Source organism: Python bivittatus, unplaced genomic scaffold (assembly GCF_059951505.1).
Source record: "Python bivittatus isolate LINGU-HERP-01145 unplaced genomic scaffold, Pbiv_v1 ctg000480_np1212, whole genome shotgun sequence".
NCBI classification, from domain to species: Eukaryota; Metazoa; Chordata; class Lepidosauria; order Squamata; family Pythonidae; genus Python; species Python bivittatus.
This window is the reverse complement of record NW_028277075.1, coordinates 45,966,391-45,979,159: the sequence shown is the minus strand read 5'-3', so window position 1 is coordinate 45,979,159 and position 12,769 is coordinate 45,966,391. Positions and strand designations below refer to the sequence as shown.

General features: G+C 39.6%; 1 long non-coding RNA gene across 8 annotated transcripts in view; it reads right to left on the bottom strand.

Moving 5' to 3' along the window:
- Positions 1-12,769, bottom strand: part of LOC112541787 (uncharacterized) — a 163,704-nt gene that overhangs the window by 122,269 nt on the left and 28,666 nt on the right. For 2 of the 8 annotated variants that reach the window (XR_015797049.1, XR_015797042.1), the window contains one exon: positions 1,235-1,507. The exons of the other annotated variants lie outside the window; for them this stretch is intronic. This is a non-coding gene — a long non-coding RNA (uncharacterized LOC112541787). Of the gene's footprint in view, positions 1-1,234; positions 1,508-12,769 lie in introns of those variants that run through there. 8 annotated transcript variants of the gene reach the window in all.

Below are 12,769 nucleotides of genomic sequence, written 5' to 3'. Positions count from 1 at the left end.
GGAACTTATTTTCTTCTGCGATATTTTTTAGTATAACCCTCTCTGCCAGAGGCCACAAGCCTGTTTTCTGTAAGTCACCAGATACATGGAGGTCTCTGAAAGAGATGAACAATTCTGATAATTCATTTACAAAACACATTAAATATGTATCATAGATTACATATATTACACACAGTGGGTGGTAACAAATAACTGTTCTTGTCTGATCCTGAAAAAGCTAAGTTACCCTGTTAGACCTGGATGGGAGACCAGCAGGAAATTCCAGAACTATAGGCTAGACTGGAAAATTAAAAAGAAAAAGAAAAAAATCAAGAAGAAAGTCTTGGCAAACCACTTCCATATTGTTGCCAGGAAAATTACATGGATATGTCCATGTAACTACCAGAAGTTGAGCTTGGCTCAAGGGGGTCTTTATATTACAACAATTCTAATAGTACAACTGGCAGACAGTTTTCTATTATATGTGCACACAAACTATTTCTTTGTGGGGTAAGCAAGATCATGAAAATTGCAGGAAAGAAATAAGAAATAGCAAGCACCAGATAGGCCTATAAGGATTGACTTCAACAAAATATTGTTTTGCTGATTTGAGCATTTCATGCAGTGTTTTTTTTTTTTTAAGATAGAGAAGGTGTAGACCAAGCTGTCAGCCTCAGTCATACCACATGCAGAATTCCTTGCTAGCAGTAATGATATACTGATCAGTTTTAGTACATTTAGCCATAAATGCTTTCCTATGCAAATTAGGCTCTCTAATCTAGAAGCTGTCTTGCAAGATACAATATGGTTGCCTACATCCCACCAAGTAGGAGGAATGTGCAGTGTGCTGACACACACTTATGTCAAGCTGACATAATAGTGGATTGAGCAAGCACATGAGTTTACAGTTGAAGATTCCAGGCAATACAGGTAGTCCCCAGTTTAAGAACAAGTTCCATTCCCAAGGTATGTCCTTAAGTTGAATTTGTATGTAAGCTGGAACAGTATAATTGTATAATATTGTATAAGTAGTATTGTGTAATTAATTCGAACCATTGTGTATTTAACTCAAATCATTCTGTATTTAACTTGAATTTCGCTACAATAGGCTCCATTCTTAACTATGGGTCATCCGTAAACTGGGTGTTCTTAACCCAGGGACTACCTGCATTTCAAAATATTTCTCCCATTACCTTGTTACAGTTTAAATTCTGTAGGTGACCAGTAACAGCCAACTTCATTTTTAAGCATACATTGTACTTTATTCTTTTTCTCCAAATTTGAAATTTCCACATTTTCTGAAAATATAATGTGCCAAGGGATTAAATATGTACAAAAAGGTATACAGGGCAGAGAAGTAGCATATAATCTGTAAAAAAATTAAATTAAATTTAAAAATCAATGTTTAATTATCAAATACATTAAAATAAGTTACATAATTGTATTCTTGTTTAATAGCAGGTTTTTGCAGTTGCAATGTGTTTGCACATGGTTTCACATTTGGCTGACTTGCCCATGCTGCAGGTGCCTATGGATAGACAGAAAGGATTTATTAATGAATATACTCAAAACTGAAACTTGTTTCACTGTGAGTTGAAGGAAGGTATTACTTTGCCTTCATTAGTTAAAAAGTTAAAAAGTAGAGAATATATGACATCAGTAGATGCATATCTATTTTAGTTGTTTTGGGAGAGTTGTAATGCTTATCTATCTAGCGCACATAACATATAGATTGTATCAGTTTCTGGTTTAGCTCCTCATTTCTTTATCAATGACAAAACGTGAAACACTGAAGATTCTTCTTTCTTAGCTATCTCTAACTATGCTTATAGCACATAATCAGACAAACTATTTGGAGCATGATTTAGTTCTGGCTGTAGCTATAAGAATGTACGGAAACATAAAGGGATCTAAAGGTGAGTAGGATACAGGCAATCAGCTCCATTATATTCTTCTGGTTCTGGCATTCTCCAGAGCTACTGGGGCTGCAGCTCCTAGATTTCTCAGCCAACACGCCAAAGGCCATACTGCTAGTTTTCAGAGTTCCAGTTCCCAGTCCAGAATCACTTTGAAGTCCTGAACCTCATGGACAGGAATCAGAGGAACTATGAAATGAATTTAAAGAAGTTGTTAAGGCCTTTCTATAATCAACTATGAAAAGAGACTGCCAAAAATCAAGAAGAGAAGAAAGCAAACTGGATCTCAGAACATACCATGGAAATTGCCAAGAAGATAAGAGAAGCCAAAGCCAAGAAAGACAAAGATCTCAGGAAGGAACTTAAAAAAGGATTTCAGAGAGCTGTTAGGAGAGACAAGAAACAATATTACAACAACATCTGTGAAGACATCAAAGAGAGAAACTAACATGGAAAAACAAGAAAAGTGTTCCAAAAAAGCTCTCAACTCTAAAGGAAATCTGAATCTTGAGTTGCTATGTATGTCAACATCCAAGGTAACTTAGAAGATATTCCCTACTTATAAGAACCTCTAGTGCAGATGATGAAGTTAGAACAGCACTCCGCTCATTAATAAATCAGAAGGCTACAGGAACTGATGAAATATCTACAGAAATATGGGAAGCAACTTAGAAGAAGAAAAATCTGTAAGGTTTCTAACAAAACTGTGCCAGCAAATCTGGAGAATGACCCAGTAGCCAACAGACTGGAAGAGGCCAATCTATATACTAATACCAAAGAAATAAGACAAAACAGAGGGTACAAGGTATCATACAATGTCCTTAATTTCACGTTAGTAAAATAATGAATAGGATCATCCAATGCAGATTACAGCCATACATGGAGAGACGCTAGATGTTCAAAATGGCTTAGAAAAAGCTGAGGAACACAAGACATTACTGCTGATGCACACTGGATAATTGAGAAAGCCAGATTGTGCTTCATTGATTATAGAAAGGCCTTTGATTGTGTCAGTCATGTCAAGTGTGGAATGTCCTTAGAAAAATGGGAATCTCAAAGTATCTCATTGTCCTCATAAAAACTATGCATAGGTCAGGAAGTCACAATATGGACAGAACAAGGTGAAACAGATTGGTTCAAGGTTGACAAAAGGGTGAGACAAGGCTGTATACTCTCCCCTTATTTATTCAGTCTATATGTGGAATATACATTGAAGGAAGCTGGATTGGAAGATGATTAGCATGGTTTTAAAACTGGAGGAAGAAACTTCAATAACCTGAGCTATGCTGATAACACCACTCTGACAGTTGAGCATGCAAATGATCTGCAAGCTCTAGTAATGAAAGTCAAGAAGCAGTGTGAAAAAATGGAACTAAGATTAAATATAAAGAAGACCAAAGTAATGACAACAAGAACAGCAACCAGCCTTATAACTGACAATGAAGATAGCAGAAAGCTTCTGTCCCACTATCAACAGTGAAGGAATCAGTACTCAAGAAATGTGCCACAGACTAGCACTTGGCAGAGTATCCATGAAGGCCTTTGAAAAAAATAATCAAATGCTGAGATGTGCCTATACCTACAAGATCAGAATGGTGCAGGCAGTGGGATTCCCTGTGACACAGCATGGAAGCAAAAGTTGGCCTTTGAAGAAGCAGGATAGGAAAAGCATTGATGCTTTTGAACTTTGGTGTTGGAGAAAACTCCTGAGAACGCTCTGGACAGCCAAGAAAACAAACAAATTGAACAAATCAGCCCAGAATTCTCACTGAAGGCACAAAGGATCAGGCTGAAATGATTATACTTCACACACATACTGTGAAGATCTAGCTCCCTGCAGAGATCTGTAATGTTAGGAAAGGCGGAAGGAAAGAGAAGAAGAGGAAGACCAACAGCAAGGTAGCTGGACTCAATTATAGTGACAATGGGTGCACCATTGGAAGACCTGAAGGACCAGGTTGAGGGGCAGCCATCCTGGAAAAAATCTATATATGTGGCTGCTAAGAATCAACACTAACTTGATGGCATACAATCAATCGATTGCATTCAAGAATATTACCACCAATATTTAAGATTCAGAAGAAGGGATAAGGAATCCAGCCATTCACTTAAAGCCAATTCATTAACTGAGATTTGGTTATCATTTGAAATTTGTAGCTCTCTGCACATTGGGCTGTGACAGTGAAATTTGTCTGTCAAGGCATACTGTACATCTATGCAGGGAGCAAATAGAGTTCTCAGACTTTGCTGGCTTTGTTGCTGTTTAACTTTCTCAGAAGGAGGATGCAAATCAACAACAGGAGCCAGAAGCAGGAGGTACATGCACTGATTTGCCTGATCTTTCTCTCTGGGTGGCTTAGAAAAAAATCCTGTAGACAAAGCTAGAAAGATAGACGGAGCTCCATTGGTAGCCTCATGCTCAAGGACATCAGATCCATTAAAACAGAGCACTAGCCATAATATGGAATCAGCCATTGGAGATATGGAATAGTGTAGAAATTGCAATCTCAATGCATAATTCTTCAGTGTCCGAGCAAACATAAAACGTGTTTGTCTTTGATCACATATCCCTAACTTAAACAAAAAATAATCTTGACTGTGAAGTTGAATATAGGATATGTAGTTGGGGATAGACATACATGTGAACTGACTTGGAATTTTAAACATAGCATCTGTAATCCCACACTGGTGCTACACATCCCTTGGTGCTGTACTAAAGCCTGTCAGATATGTTGAATGTAGGAAAAGACTTGATCTTGGTTATTTTGATCAGTAACAATGTGAATCCCCTTCATGGATCACTGCCTTGTCGTGGCGAAGGGGCTTGCGTAACTCAGTGAAGCCATGAGCTATACCGTGCAGGGCCACCCAAGACGGACAGGTCATGACAGAGAGTTCTGACAAAATGTGGTCCACTGGAGAAGGAAATGGCAACCCACTCCAGTATCCTTGCCAAGAAAACCCCATGGACAATGTCAAAAGGCTAAAAGATATGATGCCGGAAGATGAGCCCCTCAGGTCGGAAGGTGTCCAATATGCTACTGGGGAAGAGCGGAGGGCATTTCCAAGTAGCTCCAGAAAGAGTGAAGCGGCTGGGCCAAAGCCGAAAGGACGTTCAGCTGTGGATGTATCTGGAAGCGAAAAGAAGGTCCGATGCTGTAAAGAACAATATTGTATAGGTACCTGGAATGTAAGATCTATGAACCAAGGCAAGCTGGATGTGGTCAAACATGAGATGACAAGATTGAACGTCGACATCTTGGGAATCAGCGAACTGAAATGGACGGGAATGGGTGAATTTAATTCGGGTGACCATTATATCTACTACTGTGGGCAAGAAACCCTTAGAAGAAATGGAGTTGCACTCATAGTGAATAAGAGAGTGGGAAAGGCAGTAATGGGGTACAACCTCAAAAACGACAGAATGATCTCAGTGCGTATCCAAGGCAAACCATTCAATATCACAGTCATCCAAGTCTATGCCCCAACCACTGATGCTGAAGAAGCTGAAGTTGACCGCTTCTATGAAGACCTACAACACCTTCTAGAACTAGCACCAAAAAGATGTCCTTTTCATCATAGGGGATTGGAATGCTAAAGTAGGAAGTCAAGGAGTAATCGGAATAACAGGCAAGTTTGGCCTTGGAGTACAAAATGAAGCAGGGCAAAGGCTAATAGAGTTCTGTCAAGAGAACAAGCTAGTCATAGCAAACACTCTTTTCCAACAACACAAGAGACGACTCTACACATGGACATCACCAGATGGTCAATACCGAAACCAGATTGATTATATACTTTGCAGCCAAAGATGGAGAAGCTCTATACAGACAGCAAAAACAAGACCAGGAGCTGACTGTGGCTCAGATCATGAGCTTCTTACTGCAAAATTTAGGCTTAAATTGAAGAATGTAGGGAAAACCACTAGACCACTCAGGTATGACTTAGATCATATTCCTTGTGAGTACACAGTGAAGGTGATGAATAGATTTAGAGGATTAGATTTGGTAGACAGAGTGCCTGAAGAACTATGGACGGAGGTCCGTAACATTGTACAGGAGGCAGCAACTAAAACCATCCCAAAGAAAAAGAAATGCAAGAAAGCAAAATGGCTGTCTGATGAGGCTTTACAAATAGCTGTGGAAAGAAGGAATGCGAAAAGCAAGGGTGAAAGGGAAAGATATAAGCAACTGAATGCAGATTTCCAGAGAATAGCCAGGAGAGATAAGAAGGCCTTCTTAAATGAACAATGCAAAGAAATCGAGGAAAACAATAGAATGGGGAAGACTAGAGATCTCTACAAGAAAATTGGAGATATGAAAGGAACGTTTAGTGCAAAGATGGGCATGATAAAGGACAAAAAAGGCAGGGACCTAACAGAAGCAGAAGAGATTAAGAAGAGGTGGCAAGAATACACAGAAGAACTATACAAGAAAGATCTTAATGTCCCTGATGTCCACGCTGGTGTGATCACTGACCTTGAGCCAGACATCCTAGAGAGTGAAGTCAAGTGGGCCTTAGGAAGCATTGCTAACAACAAAGCTAGTGGAGATGACAGTATTCCAGCTGAGTTATTTAAAATACTAAAAGACGATGGTGTTAAAGTGCTGCACTCAATATGCCAGCAAGTTTGGAAAACGCAACAGTGGCCACGGGATTGGAAAAGGTCAGTTTACGTTCCAATTCCAAAGAAGGGCAACGCCAAAGAATGCTCAAACTATCGCACAATTGCACTCATTTCACATGCTAGCAAGGTTATGCTCAAAATCCTACAAGCTAGGCTTCAGCAATACATGAACCGAGAACTACCGGATGTACAAGCTGGGTTTCGAAGAGGCAGAGGAACTAGAGATCAAATCGCCAACATTCGCTGGATCATGGAGAAAGCACGGGAGTTCCAGAAAAATATCTACTTCTGCTTCATTGACTATGCAAAAGCCTTTGATTGTGTGGATCACAACAAACTGTGGCAAATTCTTAAAGAGATGGGAATACCAGACCACCTTACCTGTCTCCTGAGAAATCTGTATGCGGGCCAAGAAGCAACAGTTAGAACCGGTCATGGAACAACCGATTGGTTCAAAATAGGGAAAGGTGTACGACAAGGCTGTATACTGTCACCCTGCTTATTTAACCTATATGCAGAGTACATCATGAGAAATGCCAGGCTGGAAGAATCACAAGCCGGAATTAAGATTGCAGGGAGAATCATCAACAACCTCAGATATGCGGATGATACCACCCTAATGGCAGAAAGTGAAGAAGAACTAAAGAGCCTCTTGATGAGGGTGAAAGAGGAGAGTGCAAAAGCTGGCTTGAAACTCAACATTAAAAAAACTAAGATCATGGCATCTGGACCCATCAATTCCTGGCAAATAGAAGGGGTAGAAATGGAAGCAGTAACAGACTTCATTTATTTGGGCTCCAAGATCACCGCAGACGGAGACTGCAGCCATGAAATTAAAAGACGCTTGCTCCTTGGGAGGAAAGCTATGGCAAGCCTAGATAGCATATTAAAAAGCAGAGACGTCACCTTGCCGACAAAGATCCGCATAGTCAAAGCTATGGTTTTTCCAGTAGTAATGTATGGCTGTGAGAGCTGGACCATAAAAAGGCCGAGCGCCGAAGAATTGATGCCTTTGAACTGTGGTGCTGGAGAAGACTCTTGAGAGTCCCCTGGACTGCTAGGAGGTCAAACCAGTCAATCTTAAAGGAAATCAACCCTGATTGCTCATTGGAAGGATCGATAATGAAGCTCAAGCTCAGATATTTTGGTCACCTAATGCGAAGAGAGATCTCTTTGGAGAAGACCCTGATGCTGGGAAAGATTGAAGGCAAAAGGAGAAGAGGACGGCAGAGGATGAGATGGTTAGATAGCATCACTGAAGCAATGAGCATGAAACTGAGCAAACTCAGGGAGGCAGTGAAGGACAGGAAGGCCTGGCGCAATATGGTTCATGGGGTCACGAAGAGTCGGACACGACTTAACGACTAAACAACAACAACAACAATGTGAATATCACAAAAGCCCACTTCTCGATTATAAAGCTGTCACTTTCCAAGGCTCTAGCTTTCTTTCTATTATGTTCAGTGAGAAACCTTTTCAGAGATGATTAATAGTGCAATTCTTCTGGAGTTACTTTTATCTGCTGTATCTTCATTTGTGAACAAGAGGCAGAGGGCAGGGGGAAGGGTTACACTCATATGTTAATCTCTGGATTTTATATTCTGCATCCAATGAACAGCGCCATGGCTTGCAACATTTGCATGTTGTTTTCAAATTAATTTTGTGAACATTCACATTTGCTAGTTGACTTTGAAATCTGTTTATTTCAACACCTTTACTAAGGAGAAGAAGTCAAAGGAGACTTTTATGAGGCTTTTCAAAAGTCCAATTAATGTCAGAAGAAATTTAACACATGTAATTTTTCTCAGGATTGTAGCCCAACTCTTTAGGGAAGAACATGATTATTATAAAAATAGGAGCATATTACCAGTTAAAAGCATAAAATAACAGCAAAATGATATTTTCAATGGTTTGTTTGTTTGTTTGTTTATTAGGAGAAGGAAACAAGGAGGGAAGTGCTTGCACTTCGCCAGTATTCTAGAAGACAGTCCCACCTCCTTCTTTAATACTTTAAAACTTATTCCAAAAATCTATTAAGCCCCAATGAAATATAACAATGAAATGGGGCAGGGGAGATGGGACCAGCAGTTCAGTTTCCCTGTTGCTGGAGTGGTCCTAAGTTTAAATGATGAAAATCTGTTTTGAATACACAGGAATGCTATATGGAAGAAAGCATATATATATATATATATATAGAGAGAGAGAGAGAGGGAGGGAGGGAGGGAGGGAGGGGGAGGCAGGCTGCTTTTCATGTCAAAACCTAGAGCATCAACTAGTCTGATTTAAATATTCTGAGTGCCTGAATGATAAGCTACATTTCTTTGAAATGCCTGTGTTTATTATTGCTAAGTAGAGGCATACCAAGACATTCCTTTGTTATGCAAATCTGGATTGGGAACATCAATTCATGATACTTTCTCAAGTTTTTCTCCACATTAAAGGGTTTCTGAAGCCTCAAACTATCCATTGCAAAACAGGCAATATTATGGTTTCTGAATATTTCAATTCCCATACACTCCAGCCAGTGATAATTGATTGTGAGGGTTATAGTCCAAAACATCTCTCCCAGCTACAAACTATGATGGATCACAGCTTCTGTTATCTGTATTTTTTAAAATCTGCTGATTAAATGCATTGTAATTAAAATTACAATGAACTAGATAATGGAGCCTGGGGAAACAGCATCAAAGCCATTCTGATAAATGACCTGACGGATTGTCAACAGGAATTCATTTATATATGTGTATGTATGTACATATATATATATACACACACATACATACATACACACACACAGTGGGGCAAAAAAGTATTTAGTCAGCCACCAATTGTGCAAGTTCTCCCACTTAAAAAGATGAGAGAGGGCTGTAATTTTCATCATAGGTATACCTCAGGTATGAGAGACAAAATGGGGGAAAAAATCCAGAAAATCACATTGTCTGATTTTTAAAGAATTTATTTGCAAATCATGGTGGAAAATAATTATGGTCAATATCAAAAGTCATCTCAATACTTTGTTATATATCCTTTGTTGGCAATGACAGAGGTCAAATGTTTTCTGTAAGTCTTCACAAGGTTTTCACACACTGTTGCTGGTATTTTGGCCCATTCCTCCTGCAAATCTCCTCTAGAGCAGTGATGTTTTGGGGCTGTCGCTGGGCAACATGGACTTTCAACTCCCTCCAAAGGTTTTCCATGGGGTTGAGATCTGGAGACTGGCTAGGCCACTCCAGGACCTTGAAATGCTTCTTTCGAAGCCACTCCTTCGTTGCCCAGGCGGTGTGTTTGGGATCATTGTCATGCTGAAAGACCCAGCCACGTTTCATCTTCAATGCCCTTGCTGATGGAAGGAGGAGTTCACTCAAAATCTCACGATGCATGGCCCCATTCATTCTTTCCTTTACACGGATCAGTCATCCTGGTCCCTTTGCAGAAAAACAGCCCCAAAGCATGATGTTTCCACCCCCATGCTTCACAGTAGGTATGGTGTTCTTTGGATGCAACTCAGCATTCTCTCTCCTCCAAACACAACCAGTTGAGTTTAGACCAAAATGTTCTACTTTGGTTTCATCTGACCATATGACATTCTCCCAATCCTCTTCTGGATCATCCAAATGCTCTCTAGCAAACTTCAGACAGGCCCGGACATGTACTGGCTTAAGCAGGGGGACACACCTGGCACTGCAGGATTTGAGTCCCTGGCTGCATAGTGTGTTACTGATGGTAGCCTTTGTTACTTTGGTCCCAGCTCTCTGCAGGTCATTCACTAGGTCCCCCCGTGTGGTTCTGGGATTTTTGCTCACCATTCTTGTGATCATTTTGACCCCACAGGGTGAGATCTTGCATGGAGCCCCAGATCGAGGGAGATTATCAGTGGTCTTGTATGTCTTCCATTTTCTAATTATTGCTCCCACAATTGATTTCTTCACACCAAGCTGCTTGCCTATTGCAAATTCAGTCTTCTCAGCCTGCTGCAGGTCTACAATTTTGTTTCTGGTGTCCTTCAACAGCTCTTTGATCTTGGCCATAGTGGAGTTTGGAGTATGACTGTTTGAGGTTGTGGACAGGTGTCTTTTATACTGATAACAAGGTCAAACAGGTGCCATTACTACAGGTAAGGAGTGGAGGACAGAGGAGCCTCTTAAAGAAGTAGTTACAGGTCTGTGAGAGCCAGACATCTTGCTTGTTTGTAGGTGACCAAATACTTATTTTCCACCATGATTTGCAAATAAATTCTTTAAAAATCAGACAATGTGATTTTCTGGATTTTTCCCCCCATTTTGTCTCTCATAGTTGAGGTATACCTATGATGAAAATTACAGCCCTCTCTCATCTTTTTAAGTGGGAGAACTTGCACAATTGGTGGCTGACTAAATACTTTTTTGCCCCACTGTACATACACACACACACACGTACATGCATGCAGGTAACAAAAACCTGGAGCAAGCAATAAAGGAATATTGCTTCATTATATTATTCATATAATATGAAACTTTGGGAAAAGTCTTAAGGGGAAAAAATAAGGTGTCAGTATGTGAAGAAAAAGATTATGTCCACCTGAACAAAATTTTCAAAAAATCCATTTTATGTTGTACAGAGTGGGGAGATGTTGGTTCAAATCTTTACTTAACCATGGATGACTTTGGACCAGTGCCTTTCTCTTAGACCAATTTACACCATACGGCTGTTGTTGTGAGGATAAAATGAGGAGATGACATAATGTGTGCTGTGCTGAGCTTTTCAGAAGGAAGGATATAAATTTCAGATGATGATGATATGATTAACATTCTAGTTTTCTGTTTCATACTTAAAGTTCACTAAAATGGCTTACCTCTACAAAACTAATTCTGATTTCCTTCCTGCTTTCTTCAAATAATAACTCTGCAAATACCATGCCTCTGTCACACTCCCAGTTTTAGAATCTATCATCCCCATGGAAATAGGGAAAGAATGCAGATAAAGTGATTCTTTATAGCTCCAATATCTTCAAGCCATTTTTTGTAGGATATACTTTTAGCAAAGGATATCATGAGCTGCAAGATTGCTTTGATCCACTGGACTCTTCCATTTCTGACATTCGTATGAGTCTCAAACATTTCAGATTTTCAATTCTACTTCCAATGGCATTCCAGTTAATTTCCAGTGAAACATACCTCTTTCAAACAGAAAGAAAACCACACTTTTCAGGCCATACTATTTTTTGATGTGAACAGAAGGAAAACAAAAGAAAAAAATGCCAACAATACCAACCAGGTTCTCAGTATGCTGCTGCACTCTAGTAAAAATGCTCGTCTGCAGATTTATTAACAAGAGACTTTATTTGCAAGAACATATGCTTCTATCATTTATGGGATACACACTTGGCTTAAAAATAAAACTGTTTAGCTGTGAATCAATTTTCTTTCCTTAAGGATATTATGGATCATCTGTAACATATCTCACCAGGTTCCAATTTCCATATGTACAGTAATTAAAAGATATGACATTCAGTATCAAGAGTAGAAGTGTGGAAAAGCTGGGAAACAAACAGACATTTAACATCCATGCATTCTGGAAATAAACATAACTACAGAAATTCTATGGTACTCAGATGATTTTTTAACAGAAAAAGCAGGGTGGTTATTCTGAATAAAACACCTACACTGGAGGTAGTACATTTCATTTATATTATACATAGACAAACTCTCCTCTGATTGACCCAGAGATGAACTGGTTTATTTTACAAAGAAAAAGAGGGGGGAAAAAAGAATTGGTTTATTTCTTAAGCCAATTTTAAACTAGATGCTTTCACAGAACTAGAAATACAGCATTATTGCAAAGATGTATTCATAGTCACCATCATCCCCCCCCCCCCCAAAAAAAAAATAGTCTCTGGAAGCTATTGTCAGTGAAAGAACTAATAAACAAGTGACTGGCCTCACTCACTCTCCAAAAATCTTGTCTACCATCTCCAGGTGAATGACATCAAATGCAACAAGATCAATCACAGGACTGAGGGACCATTTAGGCCACTGAATCCAACACCATGCTCTGTGCATGAATCCAGATTAAAGAACTGTGATGGACAGCTCTCTAGCTTCTGCTGGGACACAGCTAGTGAAGGGGACACCATTCTCTTTGGGTCACTGGTTCCATTGTCGGAATACTTTTGCAGTTAGAACATTTTTACCCTTCATTCAGTGAGCATCTGCCATCCTTTAGCTTAACTACTTTATTCCACATCCTGGACTTTGACATGATAAAGAACAGA